The following is a 27,223-nucleotide window of genomic DNA, read 5'->3' as shown; positions in this document are numbered from 1 at the left end:
TGCACCACAAGATATTGTAGTTGTCTCTCCAGTCACTGATACCAGAGCATTTTAGTGTTTCAGCAGATCCCAAATGGAATCTATATTAGTATGAGCAAACCTCAAGTAATGATTTATTTATGTGCAAGGCATCTTAAGAGCAAGGTGTCTAAAAAAAATTGTCCTGTTTACTCAAGGTTGTTGGCAGGAGTAAGGTCTATGAGATGCTGCTTCCTCCATTTCAGCATGGAATATAAAGGACCTTGTGGAAATAAACTCAGCAAGTAAGGGTAATTTAGTGATAAGCACTGTAAACCTCTACTGCCACATTTTCCATAAAGGAAAAATTCCAGAACTTGGTTCATAGACTTACAGTCTTCTGTAATAATGACTAGCATTATCTTCATAACATCTGTAGCAAAAGAGTTTAGACTGTTTTGTACTCCTCACATTAAACCCCCAAACATTTATATTTTCATCTCCATCCTCATGAGGTGTTGTCATTCTTCTTTTCCAATCCGCAGATTTTTCTAATAATTTTCAAAAGACTACAATTTTTAAAGGATTTTTTTTCCTAACTGCATTTACTTTATTTACTTTGCCTCTCTGTCTGCTGAGGCATCAGAATAATTAATTTGCTTGTTGAGTATTATATAAACTTGACTGACTTTCTTACCACTCTCAAGCATTAGACATTACTACTCGTATTACCAGTGCAGCTGGCTCAGAAAGAGTCTTTTGCTGAAAGTCCTACATGTCAGCAACTTCTGTATCTATTTGTGTTCAGATAGTCTTGACTTGCCAGCAGATCAGACCCAGGGAAAAATGCTTATATGAGTTACTGTAAACTGAAAAATACTGTGGCTCAATGGAAGAGCAATTTGGCTAGTATCTGAGAGAAGTAAACAGCTTTTATACTCCAGACAAAAGCTATGGCTCTCAGATGTATTTTGAATGACAAAACATAATGTTTGCAAACTATTACACTGGATTTACTTATCCTCATGAGAACAGACTGTGATGAGGCAGTCATTGTTCTCCAATTGGATATACAGTTATAGGAAATATTATAGAAAATAAGAGTGGAAAACTTTGAAGGAATATCCAATTCATCATTTAGCCCAAAGATGGAATCAGCTGTATAAAACTTAGACAAAGTTTGCCTGAGCTGCAACATCAAGCAAATTGTATATTGCCTTTGCAATGCTGCCAGCCAAATTTGCATTCTGTTCATTTAGATAGCCTTTTCTACTCAATTTCTGTGTATTGGGTTGGGTTACCTGTAGTGTACCAATGAACTTTATTTATTTTTCTACCTGGTGCAGTCAACATTTGGTTATCTCTAGTCAAATTGTCCTGTCCAGTGCCATGGCTGTGGAGGCACCTGAGCTTGCTCTAAGTGAGTACTTTGTCTGCTTTGCTGTTTGGAGTGCCATGACCAACAGAATTGTACGTTTTTGCACCTTAATTAAACTGTCCTTGTATGTTTCCAAAGCCTAATACAGGTATGATATTTCCACCTCTTGATTAACCCAGGGCAAGTACGTAAACAGATTTTTTTCTAAAGCAGCACTCTTATTAAACACTTGAAACACCAAAAGTAGAGGTTCATACATATAAACTACATGAAGTTTTAATAGGGACTCCTCATTAACAGTCTACACCAATATGTGAAAAATAAATGCACCAAAGTTTTTTTAATGTTATTTTCTGAAGATTGGAAAAACAGTTACTGATTTCAAATACAGCAATAATTGGTTTTTTTAAAAATTATTCTCAAATTATATTTTTCTCGCTTTTTTTTTTGTTTCCACATTCTACTTAACTCAGGATATGCTAGCTGTAGGTCTTATTAGTGATCTACCTTTTCTATCAAATGCTTCTACCTTTTTTCTTTTTTTTCCTTTTTCCTTTTTTTTAAATTTTCAGTAAAGGAAAAAGGAAAGCATTCAACAAGGGACAAGGAAAACATATATTTCAAAAACCAGTGAAAAGCAAGCATTTTTTTACCTCATCAAATTTGATAGAAAAGTCATTGTAAGTTTATCTTTAAAGGAGAAATATAAATTAAATAGATTTTGTAAACAAAAATTTGGATTATTTTTATCTCTTTCACTTACAGCTTGATTTTCATTTTGAGATCAGAGCTCAAGTCATGTTTAGTCTACTAAGGACATAACTAAGAATAATAGTTCCTGCATCTAACCTGACTTCTGTAAGCCCCAGTCAATGTTCCACATTGAGACTAAAACTTTTCTTGACCTGTCTTTTAATGTTGCCACAGGATTTTATGTCTATATTGCATTTACTCTTGATTATGTCTAATTGAGCAAATATAACTACAAAAATATAACTACAAATAAAACTCAAACATAACTGCAAAACTTAGGATGATCCATATTATTGAAACCCTTGCCTTCTTTTGTAAAGAGAAACTGTATCAATCAAAATATTAATTCACAAATAATTTGTATATGCATTATATGTATTTAAGGCTCTTTGCTTACTATTGAAGCAAATAAAATGAAAAATGAAGTAAGTCATGGAATACTTACATAAGTTATATGCAGTAATTTTAATTTCTATAAAGTGCTTTTTCTAAACAAGGTTGTGTAGATTTTTAATGGCTGGCTAAGCCTGAATACTTGTTTCTGCTGTTGTGCCTTGCACAGAAGTGCTGATATGACCCAAACAACAATAAACGAAGAAATATACCAAGGCTTCTCTCAAAACCCCCCCCCCAAAATAGCAAAGAAACACCAGAAATGACTGTAAATATCTTCAAAATAGAGAATATATCTTTCCCATCATTTTCTTGAAAAACCAAATCTCTGTAATACAAGAAGTTTAACCCTGTAACACCATGTACAACAGGTAAAAAATGGTTATTTTCCAGAAACCAACCTGCATGCAGTAGGATTTATTTGAGGGAATAACAATTCCCTTTAGAAATTAATCCCAGACTTTCTCTTATAGCGATGCTTTCCTTCTACTCACCGCAGTAAGAAATACATAGACAGGTGTGCAGGATCAGTGTGTGTCTCTCGGTGCTTTGCCTTGCTGTTGCTCTCCTATCAGGGCTAGCTGAGCAGTCCTGTGGGCACAGTGTGACAGGAGCTCCGCTGCCTTGGGAGCAGGTACAGCTGCAGCTTTAGCGCTCGCTCTCTGCCTCACATTTGTAACACCCTCACTCCTTCCGGTCATTCGTTCCAGGGGAGGAATGACACCAGCATTTCTGAGCTGTTCCTGTGTTTTCTCTCAGAACAGTCAGGGAAAGCAGACTTCGTGATCTCCATGCTAACTACCAGCCTGCGTGCTGCCAGTTCTCCCTACTTCTGCCAGTGATGACATTCAGCTTGCTCCTCCACACAGGATACAGCACTGATTCCTCATTATGTAAGGCAGTCTAGGTCAAGTGTAGGAGAGACACTGCTGGCCTGAGCAAGCTAGTGGATTGCTCCCTCAGCTTCATGGGGTCTGGAAGCTGGATCCTGATCTTTGCTACATCTTCTTGGGTGAGTGTTTTTGCATGATTTAAATGGTTACTGTGCTGCTTTTCTATGCAGATAGCTGTCAGCCATGCTGTGAATTGCAGAGGTAATTTCTTAGGTGAAATCAGCTCTGTCAGCATGATTGAATTAAGATAGTAGTTCTTCTAGGCATCTCAGCTTTAAGACACTTTACAAATAAATAAATCATAAATCGGGTTTGTTAAGAAACATCCTTTCTAACCATATGGGGATTAGTGTTAATTTGACTGATTAAGCAGTGAATTAAATCCATTTGCTTGAAGATGGTGTGGGAAAGCATTATTGGATATTGCTATTAGCTCTGAGAGGTTTACTGCAGTTCTTGGCTGTTGCATTTTTTTAGCCTAGCAAATTACAAATACGCTTCTCCTATTAAACTTAACAAAAGAAACAGAAATGGTCTTTAATTTTCTTGTACTCTCTGGTTATTTTTTGAAGTAGCAATTAAACTCAGGATGCTATTTGCTGTGTACTGCATGAATGTCTAAATCTTTATGCTTCTGAGATATGTAAGGTGAGTACTGCAGATAAAATTACATTTAGTGACTGCTCTGCAGAATGCTAGAACAGTACATGGGAGCTAGATTTATATTAGAGAGTAGCTTTTATTCATGCTCCATGTAGAATTCAAAGACATTTTTTGTATTTCAGCCCTGCTGAAAATCAGTCTGTAACAAAGGATAGAACAAGTTTGTCCTTAATTTTACGTGCTGGGTATTGTCAGGTGCTGGGAGGTCTGATCATACTGGAATGCAGTAGAAGAGGCCCTGGAAAGTAACAGCATAACACTGATACTGCAGTATCATATAGGGAATTTCAACAAGGCTAGCTTGCTTGTTAAGGACAGCTACTGTCTTCTAAATCTGAAAAAATATTTAACACATATGAGAGATTAATTGGAACACTTGTCTTTCTTTGCAGTACCTTGGACAGCAACTTTTTTGTTCTCTAATACAGTGAGTCTCCTTCATGGGACTCAGCAACTGGTGAAAATTAATACCAATTTAAGAGACATCAATGAATTAAAAAGTACCAGGGAATTTATAGTAAAGAAAAACAAACAAACAAACAAAAAAAAAAAACAAAACTGAGAGGAACTTTGGTCAGCATTGTATCAATGCATTGTATTTAACAGCTTACTGCCAAGATTTCTTTTAATATTATCTTTAAAATAGCAGTGTTTGTATTGCATTATGTTAATGAGTGTCAAAATAGTAAATTAAGAATGCAAAATCGTTGGCAATTTACAATATGGCATTGACAAAATTTTCATGTCTAATAGGTAACTGTTCACTTTAAGTGTAAATGCCAAGGTCCCTTACATCAAAATAAGATTGGATATTAATATAAGTTTATGTATTAATATCTGATTAAAACTAATTTTGATGGGAAGAGTGGAAGCCTTTTAAATGTGTTTTTTCTCCCCACAAGAAACTAGTTGTTCTTCATACTGTTCTAGAAATAACTGATAGACTAATTTCAACACTTGTTCTGAAGTGAGGTGAATTGTTTTATTATTTTCTTATTGTCTTTGGAAGCTCTCTTTCTCTGAAAAAGAACTGCCAGGCAGTGAATTGTCTTTTCATCATGGTCTTACCTTACCAGTTACTAATTTTTTTTTTTTTTTTAGTAATGACAGTTATATAGATCTATGCTGTGATTTAGTAGAAATACGAGGCTGCAGCCTTCATTAATTACATTATGAAAGTTGGGCTCAAGAAAGTGGAGCTCAGTTTTGGTATCTTGATAAAACCTCTGTTGCAATGCAGTATATTACATTGTATAATATTTTATAGATATCACTTCAGACTTCAAAATACCGAAGTATGTCTTTCAAACAAACTTGAAATAATAGCATAGTATAGGAACTTAGTACCATGAATTATTGTAATGATGTACTTCACATTCTTTGTCTCTTGCTGCTTGAAGTGTTCTAAAATAGTTACGCTATTATATATGAGTACACTGTGTTCCATCCCATTTCAAGTGTGGGTGCTTGAGGTATTTTCTTACAGGCTCAAGGAGTATTAATAACATATCTATTCAATTAGAAGAAAAAAAAAAGGCCTTATTGTCTTTAAATGTGTAGTGATTTTCTGGAAGTCTTATTTTTATTTTTTGCATCGTGGTTCATAGCAGGGTACACACAGTACTTCTCAGCATAGCAAGCTGCAGATACTACAGTAGGATACAGTGTTAGAAAATGGTGTTTCCCATGTGTATTCATATATCCCATATTCTGGTATATCACTTTGGGTCTGAGAAATTGAATCTGAGCTGTTAAGTATGTTTTGAACCCAGTACATTGCAGGATATTTGTCGTTAGTGGTCAGTGCCTCCACCTGGTATTTTTCTGTGGCTTACTGGAATTGTCCAATCCATGGCTACATCAGTAGCTTGATTTCAATATTCTTTATATTTCCTCAAATCACAGTATGCAGCTGGATTTTCTGACAAACTTTTCACTTTTCCTCAGAGCACTAGAATTTTCTGTACTGCAAAGGAGCTTGTTTGCTCTCTTCATAGTATGGAAATTACACTAAAACTGAGGAGCATGGAAACAATACCAAAGTACGTAAAATAAGTTATTCAGATCTCAGGTTTTATCTGTCCATTTTAGTTGAGTAGTTGAGATACATATTGTGATGACACACATATGCTATATTAGTGCTAAATTGAAAAAGAAAGACTACAAATATTAGTGTTTTAGTTTATCTCATTTAACAATTAAATATAAGACTGTAGTAGTATAGTTGACAAGCTTTCCATGTAAGTTTGGGCTCACAAATGCAGATCTTTCACCGTCTAGAACTGCCAACTTTTATTTGGATCTAGTACACAAAAATATTCCAAATGTGACAAAAATCTATTGCTGTAGTTTGCTTTACTTATTCTGAAGATAGCTGTTTAGAAGCTGGCAGATATGCTTTGTTTCTTGTGCAAAAAGTTACTAAGCTTTTTATTCAGAGGTTTTCCTTGCTCTTCCTTGAAACTGGTTGGATTCAGTCTTCTGTGTTGTTACGGTTTGTCTCATTTTTCAGGTCCTGGCTCTCCAATATGATGTTTTCCCGTCCTTAACTGCTTGGATAGCACTTCTGTGACTGTAGTACAATTGGTTCACAAGTTTAGAAAGAGAAAATGTCCCTTGGATTATAATGTTCACCAGCTTGTCCATGGAGGATCTTGGTCGGCCAATCCCTTATCTATTAGACAAATTATTCCATTAGCTGTTTTCCACACCCGCTGTAATTCACAGAATTCATTGCTAGAACACTATAAAGACATACTGTAAAGAATTAAGGGAGATTTTAAAAAATGTCTTGGTAAATAAAATGTACCTCAGAAACTTTCATTAAAAAGATATATATATATATATATATATAAATAAATAAAAATAAAAATATATAATTATTTTATATTTATATGAATAAATAAATATATATATAAAAATTGAACATACTATTCTGCATTGCTGCTTATGTGGTTTACTTGCCATGGCTGAACAGCTCAGCTTCTAAGGTTAATTTTGAAGGTTTCTCTGGATTGTACACAACTATGTTTGCAGCAAAAATGCTGAAACACTGTTGTTTGTTGCAGAAAAAATGCTGAAGGATAGAGACAAATAAACCTTCATTCCCTTTTTATCTCAGTTGCAGTTCATTATAAGGTCTTTTCAGAAAAGGAGCTGTGCTGCAGAGGGTCACTAGAGAAGGACTTCCAGATGAATCCTTTCATGTGCTGAAGAATAGCAGACTTTCCTAATGCCTGGTGATCACTAAGGCTCTTGAGCCAAAAACTTACTGGGCTGTTCTTCACCAGTGGTCTTAAATATTTACACAGTGTTCCTGAGGTAGGATTGGTCAAAATTTATATGAGGACAAGTGAACCACAGATCCCCATTAATGCAAAGTTACCAGGTCTGCAGAATCTGAAATCTGCAAGATTGCAAGCTCATGGCTGCATTGGAAGTTTGCCTGGCAAACTGTGTCCCTGCTGGGCATGGCATGGAGGGGTTCTCCTTGGCGCCTGTGGGATGGTTGCTTCAGCCCATGCCCATTTTCTCCTTGGGAAGGGAGGAAGGGAGCTGTCACCACACCTGTGCAAAGAAGTGCTCAAAGATTTCCAGACTAAATGCAATGAGTATCCTGGACTTGCTTGGTTTCAAAAATTATTTGACTAGCTATTAGCAGTTTACTATTTGTTTAGAGATGGTAAAAAAGGCAAATATTAGATTTTGGGGAGGAGAGGAAAGGGAGACCATGTTTTATTTACCAACTTTCCATCTATGTTAGAATTGGAGCAGCTCTGTTTGAGGAATCTATACCTTTTTTGTTTTCTTCAGTTGTGGTGCAATAAATAAGTATAAAACTTTAAAAATACAAGAATTCATGGGATATAGCTCTGTAGCATTTGGAAAGAAGTTGCTGTTGTGTTGATCCAATCTTCTCTCTCAAACACCATAACAGATGACAGTCTGGTTCAAGAAGCCACCAAAGGAGCTTGTTAAGATAACCAGAAACCCTATAAATTTTCCTGATAATGTAAGCTGCTGGAGCTGAATTTAAGTGCCTAGTTATACTGTATCCAGTGAAATTGGAGCCATGAGAAATCTGCTTGGAAAAAACAGCTTTCAGTATTCTGTTTATGATATTTGGAGTTTTCTCAAAGTCAATGGTCATATTAAGCATCCTATGCTGAACCTCTCCTGATGCTTAAAGAAGGATGTCTCAGTTCATTTGTTCCTAGTTTAGTGTTTAATTTTGTGTTATTTCATTTCAAAGTGCAGCACTTTAAAGGAACTATGCCTGTAACATGTCAAATGGGTCCAGCTTGTAGCAAAGACTGGAGCGACTCATATTAAAACTTCAAGCTGAGGAGCAAATATTTTAGCTTTTATCCTTGTGATAAATCTGTGTTTATAAACATCAGACAATTCATAATTTCCACAAACATCCTCCATGAACAGTATTAGTATTCAAAACTTTTAGGCTTCTGAGTCAGGTGTGTTCCTAGTGCTACAAAGTCGTTTGTCTCCTGCAAACACTCATGATCCTGAAGAACTTCGCAAATTTATGAAAAACACACTTTAGAATTGTACCTAAGAAAGAATCAGAGAGTTGAACCATGTGCTACCATCTGCTATTATTAAGATAATGGTTTAAAGCTCTTTCTACCTGAAGATCATAGACTCAAACTGCTTTTGGGTAAAGGGGATCTGCCTGAACCACTTAGCAACCTACCAGTAGTGCCAGCAGAAAAGCTAAATTCAAAACTGGTGATCATGACATCAGTGAGAGATGAAAGCATGTGAGGTCTTTCTAAATCAGAGCTCAGGTGCATTCAAAGGAGACGGGTTGAATGGTTGTATCCAGTTTGGTCTTGCCATTTCTATGTCAGCATTTTAGTATTAGTATTTGAATCTATTATGGTGTCTTTTAACTAAATATTTAGTGTCATAAGCTCGCTTACTGTGTCCTTTTAATCACTGCAATATTTGAAGAGAAAATATTTTTAAAATTGTGCAATTAGATTTCATTGTTAGAAAAATTGTTCATAACATGCTCTACTGATAAATGCTTAAATATTAGGTGTTATATTGAGAGAATTCCAAGTGCTTCTTGTGAAGGGACAAGCACCTCAGGTCACCTTTGGGAGGTGGAGAAATTCTGATTCATATAGCTTGGATTCAAGAAAACTTTAAGGAATCAAAACCTCATGATGTAAAAATATTAGAAAAAACCCATATCAGAATATTGGAATTGACTCTAAAGCATCAAATTCATTAAAGCTGCCTGGGGTCACTAAATCAGAGGTTCACATTAAGTATCTGTTGTATCATAGATGTGCCTTATTGCATACGGGTATTAATTTGATTTATATTTGTCCATCTTTACATGCAGAAATAGTATTGAACAATGAAAGAAATGCAATTTTTAGCCCTCCTTCCATGCACCTCTCACCTTCCCAGTCACTGCCTCCTTCTTTCCTTTCCTGCCACTCTGCGCCCACCCCCCATCCGACATGGTGGGCACTGGGGCTTTCACAAGTGTTCACTCATGGCCATCCCAGGTTTTTTTATTGGTCAATAAAGCAAAACGAGAAATACATAATGTTGTCTGATTTAGCTCCAGCTGAGGCTGATTCAATGCAGATGGGGTTCATTGTGTTAGCAGTTACTGTTACTGTTACTTAGCAGGCTGAATTTTAAAGAGGAGCTTTTTTTTGTCTAGGTTCCAGATTTGGCTGCGCAGCTGCCTTCTGAATCCAGGGGAATGCATAGAGCTGACGTGGCAGTCGTGTCCCAGGCAGCGTGATTAGCAATGCAGGCTGTAATAGATGGACACGTCACGGGACTCGGGCACAGGAACCCTGATTTTGGTGACTGAACCCATGACTGATGAGGTCGAATCTACCACCACTCATCAGTGGGCAGGTGTAAAATGAGACGGAGGACAGGTAGCAATTAGCTGTGATGTGTCAGGGGCTGACCTGGAAAGGTTTCTGGTGCTTTCGTTAGGACTGACACACAAACTATTTCCTTCACATGTTTCAGAGACAAGTAATTACCTGAAAATAAATTAAAATTACTGAAAACTTTAGCTCATTTAACACAGGATAAAGAAAGCTACTTCTCAGCACTATCCCTGCCCTTTGTTCCTCCCTGAAGGAAAATGAGGTTGCAGATTTTCAGTCTCGTTTAGGTCAGAAAATCTCTAAAAAAGCGATCTTTTACAGACGGTTCTTTGCTTTTGCCGATAGATGGGGCTGTCCTTCAAGGTGATGGCTTAGTATCTTTTTTTTTTTCCCCTTTTTTTCTATCTTTACCCTCCTCTCGGTCTCTCTTTACCCTCCTCCCTCCCCCCTCTCTTTATTTTTTTCCCTGCTATTTGCTGATTTGCATTAGGTACCACAGAGTGAGCCTCAGAACAGGAAGCTGAGAACGAAGCAGAGAGGATACTGCAGAGGTCTTTTTTTTTTTTCCCCCACTTCTCGATGAGAATGCAGCAATGTATAAATACCTTGTAATCTTTTGGAACTGAGAATCTAAACAGCTTTATTTGCATTTCAAGCATTTCATCATCACTATCTCTTGGTGGGTTTTTTTATTTTTGGGTTTTTTTCACAATGCATTTGAAATTCCAGTTTTATCAGGTAAGCCAGGAGGGTGTTAAATCCTAGACCTTAGTGCATTTATGTGAGCAGTCAGCATTGATTCCCCCACTTCCCCACCTTCCTTTCTTTTTTTCCTTTTTCCTTTTTTTTTTTTTTTCAGAATGCTTGCTTTATAGATATTCTTAAGCATATAATTAAGGAGAATTTTTTTGGTTTTGCTTTAAAAATTTTTTGCAAGCTGCAGTCAGTTCTTTTTGGCATCTCAGCATTTTGTTACAAGCTGTGTTTCAGTGGCCTTATATTTTGGGGTGTTTCCAGCTTGTTGGGGGTGATTTTGTTTAAATTATTATTAAATATTTTCCCCTTAACTTTTTAGAAGATAACAGAGGTCATGCTGTTCCTTCTCATGGAAGATATATTAAAGTCTAAATCAAGCGCTGCAGGATTGTACAGTTTTCCTTCCCATAGAGAAGCTCTGCTTAAAGGCTAAGTGCTTTACACAAATGTTTTACCAAAGGAAGAAAGGCATTCTTCTCTTTTGTCTCTCTCTCCCTGTGCCCTTAGTCTTTCTAATCAGGTGCATTGCTAGGAGCTCTTACTTTCATTTAGATACTGACCAGGACTGGTTGTAATGCTGTAGATATGGCTCGGTTCATAATCTGAACCGTCTTGCTTTTTCAAACAGCACAAGAAATTTGCCAGGTGGACTTCAAGCTCTTTCAGCGTCTTTTCTCAAATGGATTTCTTCTCTGCTGCTTGTCTGAGGTATGTGCTTAAAAGAATCCCACTGTACTAATTTACCTGGGATTGGGCTGTTTGTTCAGCCCCACTTTGAGAAAGCTATTGTTAGTCACTCAGCAGTATTTGAAATGGATTGGTGTTTTCTGTTGCTAGTGAAAACCCCTTCAATTGTAATTTTTCCAGAAATGCTTTTTTTGTGGTTATGGTGTCAGACTCCTGAGCTGTATTGGCTGATGTTATTGTTACATTTTTGTACTGCAACTATCTTGTTTATTGTGTTTTTCATGCCTGACCAATGTCTTAATGTCAAGTACAAAAGAAAAAAGCCTGTTCTAAAAATTGCTCTGAAATCTAATGCAAAACATTAACAGGATGATTGCTGTCAAGACTGACACCCTGATAGTTTATTCTGTTGAGCCTGGTTTGTGTGATCTTGAATATTTGCTGAAGTATTTAGACACAGGGAAGCAAGTTAGAGGCGAATAGCTTTGCACTGGTTGTCCTCACTTTGCCAGAAAGTTTTCATTATTTTGGAGGAAGTATCAAGCGGAGTGGGACAGGGAATTAAGGGAATTAAGAGCTTGCGTAAGGCATAGTCTAATCAGAACAATTCTAGTGAAATTCTAGGAAAACAACAGCAATTTGCATACAATCTGGTACCAGAAATAAAGAATTTTAAAAGTCTGACTATGATGACTTACAGAAAAATTATACAGATAAATGTAGATCAAGAAAACATATATCCTATCCACTGTTTGAAACAATACTTTATATAGGGGCAAGGGTAGCTTATTATTGATCACTGAAATCTTTGTTGAATTTATATTAAAACCTAAACTTGCTTTGAAGTTTCAGAAGTTGTAAATGTCAGCAGCTGAGAAGCTAAAAGCAATTATAGATTATTTTATTCTTGAAACGAAGATGGCCTTGAGCTAGAAAACCTTCACAATGTTTATGAATATGACTTCTCAATGCACTACCCCTATGCCAAGCAGTTTAAAGCACAGCTGGTTGTTGACTTTTAAGGATGGCAGTGCTGCTGCTATCCATATTGCACTGCATCCTTCCAGCATGTGTATTCTACTTCCAGAGTTTTTTGCATTCATGACAGAACCAAACATATTTAAGGGGCAAACCCACAAGGCTTAGCACTGAATTTTGTCCCTTAAATAATATTTTACAAACCCCTCTCTATCATTTTTGGCTGCCTGAAGTTGAAGAACTGAGATTAACTAAGTGTGAGACTTCTCCTGCCCTTGGCTAAGAGAAATAGTCTATTAATAATCAGGAGAAGTGGTTGCTTTGCAAATTCTTTTGAAAAGAGGCAGAAATCTTGATGTTAGTTTTCTGTGTGCATTTAGAACTGTGATAATTTTATGGATTAATGTTATTTCCTTCATTTTATTCATTTTCTGAACTCCAGTCCAAGCTCATCTGTGGGAAAGCATATTGGGTCTTTTGGGCTAAATATTGTGAAGAGATTTGTGGATTGTTTTCCAGTAACGGAAACATATTCTGTCTTCTTTTTCTCCATTGATAACAGCTTATGTAGGTGGGAGGCAGTGGGAGTCCTCAAGAGTACAGGTATTGGACCTGTAGACTTTCTGTTGATGCCAAAATGACTACAGCAGAAGAAAAACCAAATTAAAGATTGAACAATATTTATTCACACTTCCAAACTGAGACAACCAGTGTTATGGAGACTGTATGACATACTAGAGAAGGAATACCATTAGGCTTTTTTTAGCATAATGCTTTAGAGCACTTACGAGATCACATTGCTACGAGAGAAAAAGAAATTCTAAAGCTGAAATATTCTAAAATGTGGGGGAAAAAAGAACCTTTGAGTAAATTTGAACCATTAAAATCTACAGCTGATGTTTCTGACTGAGCACGATATTGTAGGGAGGTAGGGAATATCATGCAAGTTCTCCAGATGTTTTTTCCCAAAGCTCAATAGTTCTGGTATGTTACTCCTATTTTTCTAGCTGTGGGTTTATTCTTTGTAGATTTCTATCCATAAAACCACATAGAAATTGGATGGAAACAACTTAAAATTTGGTATGAGTGAAGTAATTATTTAAATGATAAATGTGGGCATAGAAATCATCACCCTTTCCATACAGAGTTAGTCCAACTTCTGTAAAATACACTGATCTCTTTTTACTCAGTATTAGTAATATTTGTTGAAAGAATCACTGTGATGTCTTACTGAATACATGGGTGTTCAGTATTTTCAGGCTTGCTGTCCTTTACTGATTATTGTGTCATTACTTCTGTCTCTTCCATTTTCACCTGTGGGTGGTGGTTCCAGGTCCCCTTTCATGTTCTTCTGAAATTCTGTTTAGCTCTGAAAAAAGTAATTTATTTTATTTTGCACTTGTTAAAAAAAAATATCTGGGTAAAAATATTTCCTGCCATGTTAAATATCACTTTAAAATCCACAATTCTGATTTAGCCACCCTGTTATTTTGTGTTGTGATTTATCAGCCCCAGAGCTTGCTCTCTCTCCTTCGTCTTTCTGCTATGAAATTCTCATTATGTTGCATTTTCAGAACCCAAGTTTCCATTGTGTTGTCTCAGCAGTATCTAGTGGATCTCTAAACATCTTTCCAGTGCTCTATTTTAAAGTGTTTCCATCTTTCTTTTTATTAATTTCCTCTTTTTTCCACAAGTCTCTGAGAAAAGAACAAAACCCCTATATTTTTAGTCTCAGAAACATCCACCTCAGTTTGAGCTTCCAAGCTCTATCCCTTCTAATTCCCTCTATCTTTGTAATTTATATCAGTACCTTGAAACATGCAGACCTATCTTCTTCATCTTTCTCTTACTCCTTCAAGAGATTCTTTGATTTCCTTCTAGCACTGGCTTTTTAAAATTGCTTCATAACACATATCAAAAAACTGATGATCACCTCCTGGTAAAACAAAGCAAAACCAAACAAAAGCTCAAATCCTGTCAAGGTCAGAAATAAAAATTTAGGAATAAATGCAGAGGCTTGTGTGACTCAATTATTTAGTAACTCTATTTAATAAAAGCATTGTTCAAAGAATTCAAATCTAAGTAGCAACTACAGTGGTGTTACCAAATGTTGTTTGCTGCAGAGTGAGAGCCTTCATTATTTTTTAATGACTCTAAGTGTTTAACCTCTTTGTTTAAAATTATTGTTGAATTTATTTGTTAAGAGGAAATCATGATGGAGATATTTCTGTATGCAAATTATAGGTTCTCCTCTTAGGAGTGTCTCAGCAGGGCTCTTTATGTAGCTTTGCAGGCTCACTGGAGTAAGTCCACACATGAAAATGGAAGTGGAGCGGCTGGTGGATCATTAGAAGCTGAATGCTGAAGATGATTTTTGTTCTCTATGTCTATAGTGGGTGGGACAGGAAATGAAGATTGAAGAAATGGACTCACTCAGATGAGATATGAGGACGAACATTTTACTAGAGAGGATAGTGAAGAGCTGCAATAGAATGTCAGGAGAATCTGTGAAATTTGTCCTGAAGATCTCTAGGAAGAGGTTAGATGAAATATCCCTTGGGAAATAGGTATAGCAGTCTTGCCTTGGGCAGCAAGATGAACTAGGTGGCCTCTGATTTTTTTTTCCAACCCCATTTATCTGTGAGTCTACAAAAAGAAGTAGATATCTGAGGTATAACAGACAGTGTACAATAAATTACATAGGGTCCCAAATAGACCTACTAAAAACTATCTTCACTAGGATTGCCTAACAGTACATAAATTTCCCCTGAAAATATTTTTCCTCTGGTATATACACTCTGCAACGCTTCAAATATATCTAGAAAGAGCAGAAAACAGGTCCTAAAAAGTTACTTTATTTCTTAGTGTTTCTTTTAGATTACACAGTCTTTACTGGTGAACCATAGCAAGTGTGTGAATGTAAGGGGTAGAAAAAGAGTATTTGCAAATCTGATCAAATTTCCATACTGTCAGGAGAATGTATACATTTAATTTAAAATATTTTTAAATTGATAGTTTTTCTTTATAGAAAGAATGAGGACACTTCAAAATCTGATTAAAGAAAGCGAGTGTACCAGAGCCATTTCAAAGTTCTATTTTTAATGTATTTTTCACAGCTGAGAAACCCAGTCTGATACATTTATTTTCTAAAATGATACCTAAATAATGCCATATGTATATATCACTTGAAATGTGTGGTGGTGGATAGAGACAGAGAACTACTCAGAACTCAATACTGGCTACATTGACAATGCTTAATTGAAAATGAAGTTATGCAACAGTTTAATTTTTTTCATTAAACATTAACTATGTGATCCAAGTGTAATCTAGAAACCTTGCATCTGGGTATTTTTGCCTTCAGTTCAATTTATTTTCACTTTACACACACTGGGGGGATAAACCAGAAAGGATGACCCTTTATTATGTTTTCATGACTTGGTATTGTCTCAAAACAAAATACATTCCAAATCAACTACTCTGAATCAATGACACATTTTATCTGAAACAAAAATTTTTTACTCCAAGAAAAATTATCTATGTATTAAAATGTATTTTTTTATTACTCATTTTGGCTCAGTCTAAGACCAGGACTAACTGGCATTGGGATACCCTGTGTCTGCAAGGGTCTTGTGTTTACCAGCCCAGTGGCTGTTTGCACCCTGTCATCAGCTGATGGGAGCTGACTCTTGGGGCGTGTTCCCAAACTCCTTGGGAAACTGCTAACCAAAATGAGAGCTAATTGCACCAGGATCAGCTCTTTTAGCAAGACAGGGGATTCTGTCCCCACATGCAGGAGTATTTCTTATCACTAATTGATCTACTGGCTTCTAAGCTACAGAGTAAACAAAATAAATATTGTCCATACAAATATATACGAAGAAAAATGCATATGGTTACCTAAGAAGAGATAATTAAATTTTATTGAGCAGATTTTCTTTAGATTATGCTTTTAGAATAAGCTTAATAAATCCACAAACTGCTATAACATGTTAATTGAGTAGATGCAAAATGTTGCAACTTCTGAATTAACAATTACAAAGGAAGCAGCACAATACTGTTTAGGAACAGTTTACAGCAGGAAAAAAACCTGAAACGTATGCCTTCTTTTTCTTCCACAAAACTCAGTGTTATGGAGGGCCACACCTTCAGAGAGATTAATACTAATTTTAAAAAGTTAATTGTAGCATAGAAGATTGTTAATAAATACTTACAGGAAATTCAAAACCAATTTAGAAAGCATCTTGCTAAATGAGATGCCAAACTGGACTTAATTGAAACAAAAAATTGTTTTATTTCTTTTTAGTAGTTCTGAATATCTACATGGACATGAATCATTAAATTTCGTTACTATTTGAAGGCGGATTAAACTGATTTTTTTTAATGAGTGATGGGTAAGATATATATATAGGGTCGGAGAAAAGAAACATATGGAATATAATTAAAATATGCTGAAAAATAGTACTGTTTCTGGAACTGGGGAATTATAGAAAACTATCTTTACTAGGCACACCTGGATTAAGAAATTTTGCCAGATGTTATTTCAGAATGTTGCTGTCTGTTTTTTGATGGCAAATACAAAATTGCCTGCAACATTTTATAGAAGCAAAATTTCCACCCACCTGAGCTACATAGCTGAGAAAATTTTGCAAAATGTCTTTATTCTAATGCAATAGCTGATCTCCAGAGGTGCTTTCCCTCCTCAGCCTTTATGAGCCTGTAATACAAAAGCACATCCTAAGAGTGAAGGGTGGAGGTTGTCACCAGCCTGTTCATTTCTAATAAGGAACAGCTATGCACCAAGGACAAAAAATGAGAATATAAATATGAATTTAAAGTTTGTAAAGTCTGTATTAAAGATCTAAAATTAGAAGCCTATTTCTTTTAATAGAAATGTAAATTAGAAAATTTGGAAATGCTAATGTAGGTGTAGTGTTACATCACAAGGTATGAGGAATGTGCCTGCTCTGAATTGTCATATTTCATGGGTGGGACATAAAGCAGACAGAAGTTTTCAGCTTTACTGATATGCATGTGCAATGAGACTAGGAAAATAAACCTTAATTACTATGAGTACCTTTTAAATAGAATTCCAATTGAAGATTAATTTCATTCAAACAATATTTTGAGGTTTTTATTTTGAAATCATTTTTTGGAACTGTTCTCTTACAACACTAGTAGCAGTGGTGCTACCACTTTGTTTCACACACAAACTTCAGTCCGGCCTACAAGGAACCTTTGTCCCCCGTGCTCTGCTAACAACATCTGCCAAGGGTATCGCTGCAGTGAGCTGAGAATGAGCAGCAGCTTAGAAGGGCACACACATTCTGTGGGGAGTTTTTAAAAAACTGATAAATGTTACATGTACTGCCAATCCCAAGGATTCTCATAGTTTATGGGAATTCTAGGCCTGCAGCCTGGTAAGAGGCATTCCCCCCTCTTTCAGGCAGTGCAGCTGGTAGTTTTGCTGCAGGTTATGTGCTGTCCAGCTGCTGCACAGCCTGGCTGAGAGTCTGTCACTTGTGGGCGTTGACCTCAGACTTGCCCTCTGCTTTCCCCTCAAGCAGGTTTCTGTACATCTGTGAAGTCTAAGTTCAGACTACTACTGAACCAGCACTAAATAATCTTTAATGGTTCTGCTGGGAGAAACAAAAATGCTTACTGTCCGAGAGTAGAGAATGACAAATTATGAGACGTGCTAGCAAGAGAAAACAAACCAGCTGATACAGTACCCCTTATGTCTGCATGCCTAATTCCTAGACAATATCTAACGATGAGTTTTGGGGAAGAGAAAAAAAAAGGTTGAGGAAATATGAATTAATCCATTTTTAAAAATGCAGGGGAGAAGGGAACATCAAATTTTCCTTTAAAAGCTATTTCTTTGTTCTAAAACAATCTGTCTTCAGGACATTAAACTCTGTTTAACTTTCTAATAGTGTTTTATTCAAAATTTCTCTCCCTTTTTCTTTGACTGCCTTACACATAGTATTGCTCTGCATGTCTCAGCAGCAACATTTATTTCTCAGGGTTGTATGCTTTGCAAAATTCTGAAATGCAGGAAACTGGTCTGTTTTGGGAATAGTTTTTTTCTCCTGTGATGAAAGTAAGATTGACTGTGAGATAAGGCTAAAGTTTCATACTATACATCTAAGCTAATATATTTAAGTCTATATTTTGGTGCTGAAGCAAAAAAATACCATGTCTCCATACAGAGTGACAAGAATTTTATATTGACTGTTGTGTGAATTCTTGATTACTTAGCACTTTGGAAAAGGCCGGCTTATGCCTTTAGCTGTCTGTTCAGATAAGTTTCAGACAGGAAATATGAGCCATTTTCTCTCTTTCATGTGAGAAAAGATTGTGAAGATGGCTAAATAATGGCTGAGGGTAGTGCAACTGTGATTAGCAGTATTCTGAAGTGAAGTTCACAAAGTAAGCTGTCTTTCTTTCTCTTTGGTGGTCTGCAGGTCTGTGTTTCTCTGTGTAATGCTTCTAATTCAAGTTGGTTTTGCTGAAGCAGTAATTGTTAATAGCTCTGGGGGATTAAAACAGGACAGATTTCATGTTTTTTGAGACATTCATGTGTCATCCCTGTTAAAATACCATATTGCAGTGTTGTACGGTGTCTTTTACTTCTGGAAGTTTCAGAAAGTTTGTTATTAAAAACCTTCTGCTTTCTGGCTCTGTCAGGCTCAATTCTGAACACGTTCCTTCATATTGCTCGCCTGAAGTACACACTCTTGAATTCTAACACTTCTTAACAGCCACATCCTTACCTGCAAATTACTCTATTTTGATTTGTGGCCAGCATAATGGGTTCCCTTGGTATGGTGTATGGGTACTTTTGGATGTCTGTAGTAGGCAGGAGTTCAGACGTGGAATGTGGGATCCCAATCTGTATGGGCTATTCAAACACAGAGAGAGAGGGAATTGCTGCTCTAACCATGATACAACCTAAGCATAAGGAAAAATGCTCAGATGTCAGAGAGGGAAAGAAGACCTTCAAGGTGATGAAGTAGTTTTGGGATCTGAGCAGCCAAATGAAGAGTTTTGGAAGGTATCTTGAAAAAGAAGACATTAAGAGAAGCATAAGCCTAATGAGGGATCTTTGCGGGTGTTTGTGTCTCCTAAATGTGACTGGGAATCTTCAAAATTACCATGTTGATGTAAATTGTAAATTGAATATTTAAACAACAGAGTTAACATCTAAAAAATGAAATTCGAGATAATGAAGAAAGGCTGCAAAGAGCCTCTGAAAGGCAATCAGTCATCTGCTTTCTGAAAATTTATACAGGAGGATGATATAGCCCAAGCAACTAGCTAGAAAATAATTCTGAATAAGGACAGGGGGTTTTTGGTAAGGGCAAAGAAAGTTTCTTGTTTCTTTGTAAGAATGATGGAAAACAGACCTTAGATATGTATGGCAGCAGGGGGAGTAGTGTATGATTTAAACATAGTTTGGCTCCAAAACTTAGACAAGGACATTTGACACATGTAAGAGTCTGATTCATTATGACTGCTAGTAGCACAGACTCCACTAACCTCAGCAGCCCTTAGGCTTGGTTGCCTTTCATGTGCTGAGCTGCTGTGTTAAGCATTCATAGTCTGGAATGAATCACTCCATCTAGAAATTGAAGACATTTACACCAGCAATGGCAGCAGAAGGAAGTCTGAAATAATTAAAACTTGGGTCAATTGGACTACATACAGGATAACTAGGATGATTCTGAAAGGAGTTTGGAGACTAAAATAGCTACAACCATCCATTCTTCCTGTTTTCAGCACCGTTCATGTGGTTTGGACAGCTTTGATGCTATTCTGAAAAGGTAAACTTCACAGGTGTGGAAACCAGTTTACCTGCAGTGTGAACATGGCTGTCTGCTGTTCAGGGCAAAAACCCAAAAGTAACGCAAGAGGGAGTTTGCTAGTAAAGCTCAGATATCTGCAAGTTTGAAGATTTGAAAGCATACTGTCTCCCAAGTCCAGAAGAACTGCCTGTAAAAGGCATTACAGGCAGGTTCATGTTGCCTCAAGAGCAGCTTGTGACAGAATACAGTTTTGGCTGCACACTGTTAAATACAGTACAGATGTAACCTGAGAAAAATAGGTAGCAAAACAGAATCTTAATGTTTCATATTGCTGCTGATAAATCTATGTGCTCATGTTTCAAAACAAACATCTTAAGATTTGATGATGTAATATATTGCACTCTTTCATTGAGATCCTTTCTTCTTATGGGACACAGTCACTAAGGGGATAGGCTTTTAAAGGTACCTAATCACAGTCTTAGGCTTTGGCCACCTGTTATGCATCAAACCATGGTGTTCTCACTGAAAAAATGCCTTTTGCTCTGCACTCTTACCTGGCTTTAACTGTGTTTTTCAGTGGTAACAATTTTTATCTTGACCATATTGGTGTTTGGAATATTTTAGATACATGCACCTCTTCCTACTTGCTGGCTTGCTACAAGCTTCTGTGTTCAACATGTAGTTCACCCCAGAATTCCCTCATCACTGGGCCACAGCAAACCTAACATCACAACCACATACCTGCAAACCCAGCCATGATGCCATCAAGCCCCAAACACTCCCAAAGCACTCAGCTTCCAGCAAGCCTGGCTGCCTGGGAAGGCTCAAACTGGCTGGAGGGAGGGAGCTTGCATCTCACTCCCTAGGACCCACTTAAGGACAATGTTAAGATCATGTCCCCCATGGGTTTGCCAGAAAGACAAAAAGATTTCATGGAGGAAAAATGTCCAAGCAAGTAAAGTAAGAGAGGAAGGGAGAACAAAAATTTTCATGACATTTTCATACCTCCTAATGACATTTTCAATTGAGAAAACAAGGAATTTTAAGAGTAAGAAATATGGAAATCTACATAAACAGGTGTAACAAACCAGCTCCTACTCAAAATTGCTAAGTACTGAAAATTATTCTGTATTTGTACTTTTCATAGGCTTTTTCTTCAAAGTCAAATTAAAATCTGCTTGATGTCATTTCCACCCATGATATTAAGTCCCCAATTTGTCCTTGACTCAGGATGAATGAAACACGAATATTGTTACGCTTTTTAACTGGGCATGTTTCCCTCAGACTTAAATGTCCTTCAATTCCTTAGAGCCATGACCCTACAAATTGCATTGATCTCTTCTCAGACAGTGTTCACTGTTGACATACTAAAGACTTGTTTTTCATAACTGGATATTCTTTTCTTTATGTAGTACTCTTCCATTGTTGTGCCCTTGCTCAAGTGCATTGAGAAATGGTTTTTAAAATAGGAAGTTTCCTACTTTAGCTTCTCACTGAAAGCTTGTTTATACAAATGCCCCTAGATTGTGCACACAATGCCTGCAGAAACATTATCAGCTCTCAGAGTGTGGTAGGAAATGGTGCCCTGTCTTCAAATGCATTGATCAGACAAGAAGTGTGACATGCTGAGGAATGTCTCTCCTCATTTTTTTCAGCTGGGTGTATTGTAAATCAATACCTGACACTGGGAGGTTGAGTGGCTGAAGCTTTCTCTTACCTAGTAGGGCTAGAACTTGCTTTCACACTGGTCTGCTATTAGTGGAGTAAAGAGTTATGGGACAACAATTACTTATTTATAATTCATCTTTAAACAATTTAAGGTACTGCCCTGGACAACCGATGCCAAAATACCAGAAGGCATTGCAACTCACTGTTATAAACTAAAAATTATTAATTAGAAAAAGCATTCCAAAACACTTTAATCTCTAATACAACATTAAAAATGGTAATTTAGAGCAGCAATGAACATTTTCAATTACAAATGCAAGAGTATTTTCAATTAATGAAAAGACAAAAGTGTGGGTTTGCATGAAAATAGCTGAAAGTAGTTTAATCACCAACCACAAATCCTACAAAATGGGAAAACTGGTATTTTTCAATCAGAAAAGTTGAGGCTGAAAGAGATATTATTTGCTGTTTGTGACATCTGACATTATTTTCTGTGGTCTTCAGTTTACCATGTTGATTCTCCTATTAGAGTTCTCATCATATAGGTGGAGCCACATGAACTGATTCACATTATACAGACCTTGTAATATATCAGTTTAAATTCAAGGTGGAATGCAAGATAGAAGACTTTATTAATACTTTATTGCTTCATTAGCTTTGTTACTGCAGTTTAAGTGTACATTTGATGTGCACTAAGTGATATTTATAAGAAGTACAGATCTCAAACCTCTTTCTTTTTTTTATGTTTCTGTACCTATATTTGAGAAAGGCTTCTTTGCAAAATAATCACTATATGTGCACTAAAATTCCATGTTTAACCACATGTCTTAATACTAAATTTGATAAAGTAAATGTTGCCTGCTTTTAGCAGATTATTTGATCTTCAGAAAACTACCAGACAGTGGCTGAGGATTTGAATGACTGAATGTTTTGCTTCAAAATTTGTTATCATTTATGCTCTTTATAAGTATATAGCAATATTTCAGAAATTTCTAATTAATAGTTTTCCATTTTTAAATAACACGTGGTGTCTGGTGATATTATCTTAGTTTTACATTTTGTCCGTTTTCTCAGTACACTTTATAGCATTAAGTTCATTCATTTTCAAGTGTTCTGGGCTGCTAAACGTTTGAAATCTCTGCACATATTGTATTCTTATTTATTTTAAAGAAGCACATTCCTTTAATTGTTCCTCTTGACCAATCATAGCATTAAAAAACTTCCCAAAGTTCCAATACCGCTAGATTTCTTAGTCTATAATTTTATTGCTCTTGGTTTTTGACTGGATTATTTATTATGTCTTTACATTCCCATCAAAAATCAACATCCTGAACATTTACTGTAGTGTTAGAACATAAAATATTAAATGACTGGAAACTCACCAGCACCTCAAAAGACAAAAAAACCTTGAAATTTTTGCTTTTAAGTAAAAGTCAATGTGGCTAACAGTCTTCACTCAATGGCTTTCAAACTACTGCTTCTGCAGAAATACTAATTCCCAGGCCCTGCCTTTCTTTGCAAATCTGAAGCTTTTTCCAATAAGGTGTTGCTCAAAGGATGGGGCAGAGGCAGCAGATGCTGCTGCTGCTTGTAGTTAAACCCTTAATAGCAAGAACAATTTTGTTTTGTCTAAGAATTTTCAAGATTGTTTTCCCCTTTAGGCAACTGAAAATACTGAGTGCCGTGTAGGGGCTTTTTAGATCTTAAAACAAGCTAAATACCTAAAATTCAGTAGAGTAAATGAACTCTGTAACTATACTACCTCTAGGGCTCAAGGTGCCAGGGCTTGAGCGCTGTCATGTCTCTAGACCACATCATGTATAGACGTGCCTGGACACAAGACTGGGACATCGTGGCCTCATGAGTGTGCACTGAATGAAAACTTTCCAAAATTACATTGGATCATTGTTGTTAATTCAAAGTTTGTTGAAAATCAGTTCAAACCTAATCAAGATATAGGTGAGAGTTATTTACATGTTTATTTTTGACCAGGTCTGTGTTTTGGAAGACTTTTCTTTACAGCAGTGATGTGACTGTTCTTAATTTTATTTTTATTTTGAGAACTATATGTATATATAAAATAGTTTTTGAAGTTAAATAAAATTTAAGTTGCAAGTATCTGCAAGAACAGATACTAATTGTGCTACTGTAAAGCGAAATTGCCAATCTGGAAATAAGCCATTTCTCACATATTATTAGGTAATTGTTAGGTTCAAAGCAGCTTGCTAAGAAACAGCAGAATCCTCTTGCTGTTGGTAAAAATGGTTGCTCGTTTGTGTGTTCAGAATCACAAAATTGCAGAGGGACATGAGGGAAGAACTGCAGATGAGTTGCCTTAGCAGGATCAGAAGAGGCCAGTGACCAAGGCGCAGTGCCTTGCCCACATAAACAGAAATGCAAATGTCACGTGTTTACAGACTTGTGTTACATTCTATGTGGCATTAGCATATAGCGTATGAATTAATTTGGAAAACACTTGATTCACATGTAGCCCATGTATTTGCTGCATCTTGTAAAACCTGAGACAGGCTGAGGGCTGCAGAAAGGGACTGAGGCCATAGAACTATCCCAAAGTCATGCAGTGGCAATAGCTCTTCCTAGGCTGCAGAGCTCGTTTGTGCTTCAAGCATCTCCCATTCCTTGAGCACTCTTTTCTTTCAAAGATGATCTGTGAGCTGGATCCCCCCCCCTTTGCGTGCTGCACTGCAGTGACTTAGCAGATGATACCCAGCTCCCAGCACACAGTGGTGGGGCTGCTGCTGCCTGCTCTCTGCACCATGCACAAGCATGTCCTGGGGCATGCCATGAGTGCACTGTGTGTAAAAGCAAGGGGATAAAGTTTCAAAAGATCTACTTTTCATATGGTGTCTGGACTTCCTGTGTGGTATAAAAAGTACAAGTTTCTACAATTTGGGGCGTTTATGGCTTCTTAACGGCCCCATAATTGTGCATGAAAAGCAGAAACTCTTCTGGTTTCCTTAATTATGATTGAAATTTTTTTTCCCCTGTTATCTTGTGTGTTAAACATGTTCCTGTTGTTCCTGCATCTGCTTCCTTGACCCAGGAAAACCTCAAGAATGAAATCTCTGCTCACTAAAATTGTTAGGAAGTAAATAATTTTGTCATTATGTCTTTCAGGCTTCGGACCTTTCCACTGACCATATGAGATAGCAAGTACCTGAATGCTGTTAATGGGGTCAGGCAACCCACTAATAATTTGAGTATGGCAATGTCTTTGGGTTTATTAGCTCTGCAAATCTGGCATCATTCCAGGGTATGGAGCAATCTGTTTTCCATCAACTTTTATTTCTTTCCCAAGAGTAGCAATATGCCAAGACCAGAACTTAAATCTTGTCTAAATTCAATTTTACCTTAATGTAAAATGAATCAGTAGCATTATGTAATGTACACTGCATAGCCTACATGGCTTTGTTTTTTTTTTTTTAACTGAAGAAAGGTGCTATTATGTTTGCTAAGGTAAATAGAAACAGATGTTTAAGAAACAGATGTTTAAGAAAATTAAACTTGAGTAAGTAAGGCAGATTGCCAGTAGAAGGGGTCAGTGCTCTAATCAAATGAAAGAGAGCAAAAAGATTGCTTCTCTGTACTGCAGTCATTTGCTGCACAAGATATGCTGCAGGAATAGAGTAAGCAGAGAATCCATTCAGCTTGGTAGCAGTCCAGTAGTTCTAAGCTATTAAATGCATTTGCTCAGATGGAGTACTAATGCAGCTGCATTGTGACTTTTCCCATTAAAATATTTTCTTTCGTTCTATGAAACTGCATAACTATTTTGTTTTTTTCAGCCTTCTAAAATAGAGAAGACTTGCTTGCAGTTAATGGAATTAGACTAGCAAAGCAGTAAGCCAAAGCCATTTCTTTTAAATCTAAAGCAAAGCCTAGTACCTATGTTTTGGTTTAGAGATACATTAGTTGTATTTAAAAATATACTGAGAATAGCAATTTCAACAATGCATACATATATAACTAATAGAGATGGATAATATACTGTGTCTACATCATACAGTTTTCTGTATTACAGATTTCCTCTAAACAAGATACAAGGACAGGACTGAAAATCTAGATGTTAATGGGAGAAAAGGTTGCAGTAAACAGTTAGCTCACAGGGAGCATCCTGATTTTACCAGCATGGTGGTTTAGCTGGCTAATTATCTTGCTGGGGAAGGCTGGCTTATTTTATTTTGTTTTATTTTTCAAAATTTACACTTGCATTTTCTTCCTGAGTTAAAGAAATTAGTTGTGAGTGAACACTAGAAGTAAACTTTCTTTTCCCATAGTTAGTGCTACATTTTTTCTTCTCAGCTAAAATACCTCTGGTGATTTTTCAACTGACTTTTCTCAAGTGAATTTACTAGGTATAATAGAGAAAGAGCTCTAGGAACAGGGATCAGAAGCCATGATTGCCTTCCCAAATGAAATCTTACCTTTAAGATGCTAAGCTCATATTTTCTTACACACTTTCTTTCTATCCCGTTAATCTTGATTTCATTCCTGCACAGTGATGGTGGAGCATTGCAAAGAGAGATCAGATGGTCTGTTTGCTGGGGCCATGTAAGAGTTTTGCTGACTGATGGAAAATGTGGCTTTGAAGTTCCTGGAGCTGATGAGGGAATTTAACATAAGTATTTTATGCAATGAAATGTAAGCTAAGCCATCACACAGCAGTGTGGATATCAGAGACACGAGCTGCATTTTCTATCCCTGTCTGTTCTGCTCTCTGGCTGTTGGGCAGCCCAAAGTGAACACTAAACTGCCTTCCTGAATCACACAGCTACCCCATGGCAGTTTGCAGCTCTGTGGCAAATTAAATAGTCATCCTCTCCCCTCATCACTCCCCTTCAGTGACTCTTTCTGTGTGTCAAGTTAAGTAATGGAAATATCCAGCTGCAAAGCATAGACTTTCACTTAAACTGGCATATAGTGTTTGATTGCTTCCAATAGTTCAGATAATTTATTTATAGCTCAGTGCATATCTGTGTACCCTATTCCAATATCTGCAGTATTAATGTACCTACCCTTTATTTAAAATTAATATGCATTAAGTAAAATGCAGTTATCCAAGTCTAAGTAATGTAATGCAAGCAAGTCCTTGTGCCAGATCTGCAATATCCATGCTGAGAGGGAACATCAAGAAGATGGTAAAGAAAGATATGGGAGAATCCTATTATCAGTCTGGTAATATACATGTTTCCCTTATAAAGCTGTCCATGAGAATTAAATTTAATTTTATATGTGAGCTACAGGGAGTCATAAAAAGTTGTATAGTTCCAATATTCCAATCCAATTTCTGCCCTTCTGCCAAGCCTGTTGCTTTGGATATCCTACCTACCTTAGCTACCTGCAGTAACCCCATAATTGAGACAGGACTGACACAGGCTTGGTTCT

At 36.6% G+C, this 27,223-nt stretch overlaps 1 protein-coding gene and 1 long non-coding RNA gene across 6 annotated transcripts in view; one reads left to right on the top strand and one right to left on the bottom strand.

The window, feature by feature from the left end:
* LOC104693911 overlaps window positions 1–3,072 on the bottom strand; it is a 109,377-nt gene extending 106,305 nt beyond the window's left edge. For all 4 annotated transcript variants that reach the window (XR_752653.4, XR_752654.4, XR_752657.4 and 1 more), the window contains exon 1: window positions 2,977–3,072. This is a non-coding gene — a long non-coding RNA (uncharacterized LOC104693911). The remainder of the gene's footprint in view (window positions 1–2,976) is intronic.
* Window positions 3,073–3,249: 177 nt separating this feature from the next.
* The window catches only part of LOC104693908 (sodium channel protein type 1 subunit alpha), a 93,156-nt gene continuing 69,182 nt past the window's right edge, over window positions 3,250–27,223 (top strand). For both annotated transcript variants that reach the window (XM_020584996.2, XM_020584995.2), the window contains exons 1-2: window positions 3,250–3,494; window positions 11,308–11,387. The gene's annotated coding sequence lies outside the window, so the exon portion shown is untranslated. The remainder of the gene's footprint in view (window positions 3,495–11,307; window positions 11,388–27,223) is intronic.

This window comes from Corvus cornix, chromosome 7, assembly GCF_000738735.6.
Source record: "Corvus cornix cornix isolate S_Up_H32 chromosome 7, ASM73873v5, whole genome shotgun sequence".
NCBI lineage: Eukaryota > Metazoa > Chordata > Aves > Passeriformes > Corvidae > Corvus > Corvus cornix.
Note: the sequence above shows the minus strand (reverse complement) of the source record. Positions and strands in the feature narration are given on the sequence as shown.